Source organism: Corylus avellana, chromosome 4 (assembly GCF_965113065.1).
Source record: "Corylus avellana chromosome 4, dhCorAvel1.hap1.2, whole genome shotgun sequence".
NCBI classification, from domain to species: Eukaryota; Viridiplantae; Streptophyta; class Magnoliopsida; order Fagales; family Betulaceae; genus Corylus; species Corylus avellana.
This window is the reverse complement of record NC_142493.1, coordinates 13,735,134-13,741,133: the sequence shown is the minus strand read 5'-3', so window position 1 is coordinate 13,741,133 and position 6,000 is coordinate 13,735,134.

The window sequence follows — 6,000 nt, the reverse complement described above, 5'->3', positions numbered from 1 at the left end:
TGAACCTAGAGTTGATACCCTTAGATCCCGACATTGATAGAACCCTTAGGAGAAATCAAAGAGCACCAGTTGAGAGAGACTGTTGAGATGGGAGATAACATACCCCGAAATGTGGAGCAGCCTATTATGCTAAATACTACCTAAATTAATAGATAATATTTAGTACGTTTTACTCGCAAGTGCACAAGATCAAACAGTCGTATAGCAGGCAAACACGAGATCATTCCCATGAGGATTGGTAAATTATGTTTAGAAGTAATTTCCTATTTAATTGAACAGATAAAATTCAATTGTCACGATTGAATTTAAAATAAAGAAATAAAATAAAAGATAAACTAAAACTAAAACTAAAAACAATTAGGGTTTTGATATCCAACACTAATCAGACTAATTATGATAACAATATGCCAATGCGCCAATTATACCAGTATATTTAATGTTTGCCAACCTAAGGGTATGGGTGTCTACTCTAATTTTTTTCTTTCTTAAAGAATTTAGCATGAGTGTCTACTAAGTTGTTCTTTAAAAAAGCATAAAACTGTAAAAATCGACAAACACATGAGGCCTAGGGCATAGGTGTCTACTCCCGGTTCCCTATGTTGATTAAGCTAAGACCCCGGTGTGGATTTCTTTTGTTACTTTTATTAAACCCAGGACTCGATCATCCAAATTGATTTAATTAACTAGTCCATAACACATGCATATGTTGATCAGACAAACACATATGGCGAATTCAAGAAAACAGGAATTAATAAAGTTAAATACACCAAAATATAATTGTAGCAAATGCGCCAATATTGAAATCATAAATAGACATGATTAGAGCTTCAATCTAGCCCCAATTAAAATATAAACTACAGAACAAAATAAAAAGTGGAAGAGAAGAAAAACCTAAACTCCTCTTGATCTAGCCTTCAGTTCCTTTCCAGAGCTTATGCCTCTTTCTCCACCTTTTTCCTAGAAGCTAAGAGGTTTATTTATAGGCCTTTTGAAGTCCTTGTTACACTAGTAAACCTAAAAAATCCGTAGGGTTTAGTCCTATTACAAGTGGGACTTGAAAAACCCTAATATGGAAGGAAAGGGCATTCTGGCCACAGCTCATTATTCTCTAGTGCACGGGTGCGATCAATCATAGCCCGTGTACGCTCGATCACATGCCTACGATCGAGTCTCCTTGTGTGCGCCTCGTCTGGTCCTTTTGCTTGTAGTGAGGGACCTGCGATTGATCGCACTACCAGAGCCTCCAGCTTTTCCCAAATTTACTCTTTAAGCTCGATCTTCCAGGTTTTCTTCCTTTTCTTCCAAAGGCCTACAAAGACACAGAAAATACAGAAAAGGAATAAAATATCATAAACTAACAACACTAAGGAATTAACACATATAAGTTTAAGGGCTAAAATATGAATATTTTGGCACTTAACACAGCCTAGGGTTAAGAATGAGGATGCGAGAGCTGAGAATGTGGAGCAAGCTAGAGCTTGGAATGTGGACTACACTACATCCCGTAGGGATTTGTTCGCAACCGTTGCGACAAACGCTCCTTCAAGCATAGTATTGCCACCAACCAATGCTACCCATTTTGATCTTAAACCTCACGTCATCCAAGTCTTACCTTCATTCCATGGTCTGGATTCTGAAAATCCATATAGTCATGTGAAGAAATTCCGTGACATATGTGCCACTTTCAAATTCCAGAACTTCTCTGAAGAGTCTGTCCATCTGAGATTGTTTCCTTTCTCCCTTCACGATAGAGGCAAGGCATGGTTGGATTCTAACATGCCTAGATCCATCACATCGTGGGAAATCCTGTTGAACAAGTTTAACAATAAATTTTTCCCGATGTCTAGAGTCAATGAGTGCCGAAAGGAAATTAGTTCTTTTATTCAGGGGGAGAATTAGAAATTTTCAGAGAGTTAGGAGAGATTCAAGGAGTTACAAATAAAGTTCCCTCCATATGGATATGAGAAATGGAGGCTCGTTCAATTTTTCTACCAAGGATTGACTCAATCCAACCGTAGCATGATCGAGTCTATAAATGGGGGGGCTTTCTTGAGTTTGACATGAGATGAAGCATACAAAGCTTTAGATAAGTTGTCCGACACTTCACAACAATGGGATTTTTCAAGTTGTTGGGATACCTCCGGTCGAGCTCCCAAGAAAGGAGGCATCTATGAGGTTAAGGAAGACACAGAGCTGAGGATAATGATAGATGCTCTCACCCGAAAGGTCGACGCTCTCACTGTGAGCCAGCCCATCAATACAGCCAATGCATTCAATGCTAAAAGTTGTTCCATCTATGCGAGTCCTTTGCACTCAGTTCAGAATTGTCCATCTCTACCGGCCTATGCCGAATGTTCGATGGAACAAGTGAATGCTTTCAATGATTATAGGAAGTAATCAAGTGGGGCATACTCAAGGGTGGAGGAACCACCCCAATCTCTCATGGAAGCAGAACAAGCCGATGAATCAGGGAGGAGCCTCTCATCATGCTCAAAGTCAACATCCTCCTGGATTTCTTCCACAGGCTCAAAATCAAAGTCGCTCGGTTTTTCCAGCGCCACCTCCTGCATTCCATGGCCCAAATCAAGTGCCAACGTCATCTTCACATTCATCTTTGGAGGACACACTCAAGGAGTTTGAATCTCAGACCTCACAAACTCTCAAGGAGTTCATGCAAATGACATGCCAATCCATAAGTGAAGTGAGTAGTGCTACCATAGTAAACACCCAAGCTATTGCCAAGCTGGAGAGTCAGATAGGACAAATAGCAAATCACTTGGGTGAGAGAGAGAAGGGAAAGCTCTCGAGTCTGCCTGTGCCTAATCCTAAGGGGCAGTTTGCGGTTGGAAGTTCTTCAGATTCTGCGCACGGGTAGGAATATGTACAATCCATTGTCACACTTAGGTCAGGGAGACAAGTGGATAATCAAGTGGTTCTGCCAAAAGAGAACCCTGCTGTGCTGCAAGGACAAGATAGTGGCAAAAATGAGGGGAGAGATGCTGCGCCTTCTAAAGCCATACCCACTGTTGAGGACCACCCTAGGAGCTTTGTCCCAAAAGCTCCTTATCTAGAAAGATTGAAGGCCCTGAAGAAGAGTGTGCAGTATGGTGAAATTCTAGAGGTATTCAAACAAGTTCAAATAAACATCCCCTTTTTGGATTCCATCCAACAAGTGCCCTCTTATGCTAAGTTCTTGAAGGATTTAGTCACTGTCAAGAGAAAGACAAATGTCCCAATGAAAGCATTTATGATCGAGCAAGTCAGCTTCATCCTTCAATGCAAGCTTGTCCTACCATTTCTTGCATGATAGGACTCAACGGGATTGAAAGGGCACTATTGGATCTTGGAGCAAGTGTGAATCTCTTGCCCTATTCAGTCTACTTACAATTGGGGTTGGGAGAATTGAAGCCCACGGAAACCAAGGGGAATAGTTGAGGATGTATTGATCAAGGTGGACAAGTTTTATTTCCTTGTGGACTTCATAGTGATAGACACGGAACCAATTCCAAATGTTGGGAGCCAAATCCCTGTGATTCTAGGGTGACCTTTCTTAGCTACGGCTAATGCCCTAATCAACTATAGGACTGGGGTGATGAAAATTTATTTTGGGAATATGACAGTGGAGCTAAACATCTTTGACATCAATAAGCAGCAACCTAACTATGATGAGGTCCACAATGTGTGCCTAATTGAAGGGATAACTGATGAGACTATGAGTGAGTTAAGCTTGGAGGACCCTGAGGTGGAGTGCTTTACTCAAGATGAAGATGATCTGCACTTAGACAAGCTACATGGGCAAGCTGGGATTTTGTGTGAGCTAAGTATTGAGGATCCTGAGATAGAATGTTTTGCACATTAGGAGGTGATCTTAACCTTGATAGGTTACTTGAGCAAGCTTGGACCTTGTATGAGCCAAGTATTGAGGATCCTGAGGTGGAGTGTTTTGCCCAATGCGGAGACGATATGGACCTTGACAGGTTACGTGAGCCAGCTGAGGTTGTGAGTGAGCCAAGTGTGGAGGACCCTATGTTAGAGTGTTTTGCTCAATTTGGATTTGATTTGGACTTTGGTGAATTAGTTGAGCAAGCCGAAACCATTTTGGATCCCTTTCCTAAGATGCAGCTGGAGAATGGGAAAACCATTGAGGCATCATTCCCCAACCCATATTCATTAGCAGTTGAGCTTCTCAAGTTGATTTCTGAGAGCAAATGTGCTAGACCCATTCATGTGTGGCCTAAGTGACTAAGTGTGACCGTGGGGAGGAAAAAGGATAACGAGTTGTTCTCTACTTATGTTCAGACAGGATGGCCAGGGTGTATTGATTACAGCAAGTTGAAGGCCATTACAAGGAAAGATCAGTTCCCTCCCCCGTTCATTGATAAGTTGGTGGAACAGTTTGCTGGACATCCCTACTACTGTGTGCTTGATGGTTATTTCAGCTACAACCAAGTTCCTTTGGATCCCGACGAGCAAGTGGACACCATCCTCACATTTCCTTTTGGTGTGTTTGCCTACTGTCACATGCCATTTGGATCATGAAACGCACCTGTTGTGGAAAGTCTGGCTGAAGACTGTAAACTTAGCGCTTGACCCTTTGTTACTTTTAGTTTTTTTGTTGTCATTTGATTTGGTTTTGCTTGTTATGTTTTTGTTGTGTTTTCAGGACATGTGTCTGCTATGCAAGTTTGGGGGAGCGTTCTCTTACATTACACCCGACTCGCGCTGCCCATTTGGTATTGTATTTCTGGCCACATTGGGGATAATGTGTCATTTTAGTTTGGGGGTGAGGTAGACATTTTTGTCTCTTTCTTGTTATTTTTGTTAAAATATATATATATATAAAATAAAAAATAAAAAATAAATAAAAAAAAATTGCTATGCTGTTGATTGAGCATGAGTTACATCATAATTGAGGTTTGCTTATCATTGGTTTGTTTAACATATTGAACACAGCATGTCATTAGAAATCTAAGTCCTTTGACTCATTTGATTGGTTTAGAGAGACTTCACATGTCTGAGTTTATCATCACAAGCACACTAGCATATAGTCTGTGAGGTCGTGATTTGACTTGATTAGGGTGTATCTTGCGATTTGTAGGATGAAGTGTTGATGAAACCTTGTTTAAAAAAAAAAAAAAAAAATCATTTTGAGTTTCTCATTGAGTAACCGGACCTCTTGCCTTACTATGGATTGAGCATTTGCGTAAAAAGATGAGAAATTCAATTTGAATGATTGTTTGGTTAATTTGGCTTTGTAGCCCTTTTGACTTGAGTAATTAAACTCTTAGAGATGTTTCTACATCTAGTGCCTTAAAACCATCTGGTTTGGGAGTCACTGGCCCAATACTCGCTACATAGGTCAATTAGAAAGCTTAAGGGAGCCAAACATTGTACAACCTACACAAAAATATTGCATATCTTGATTTAAGCCTTGGTTGTTTTCATTTGAGTGAATTCCTATAAATTTTGAAGTACACAAAACTTTGAGAAAAATTGAAACCTCATGATTGTATGCTAGTCTCACTTTGCACTTATTGGAACTTGTGATTGTCTCAAATTTCTATCAATGAGTTGAATGATGTTTGGATGTCCTGATGATGTGACTGTGGTGTTCATTTTGTTAAACATGCTGATGATGAGAGAACCATGTGTTTGTGTGGAAGTTCATGATTGTCAATAATATAATGCTAAAAATGTTTGTGGGTATCATTGTTGTTAAACCCTCACGAGACTTCACTCGTCCACTAAGGATGGCTAGGGGTTTAAAAGGCTTGTTGCATATGCTAAATGCAATCATCTCTCCCACGACAGTGGACTTATGTTTCATACTTTGATTTTGTTTTTATTTTGTTTTGCTAAGGGACTAGCAAAATTTAAGTTTGGGGATATTTGTTGAGTGCCAAATATTGCATATTTGGGCCCCTTAATTTAGATTTGTTAAGCCTTTAGCTTTATTATTGTCTGACGTTTTGTGTTAGTTGTGGTCTTTTAGTGTTTTGC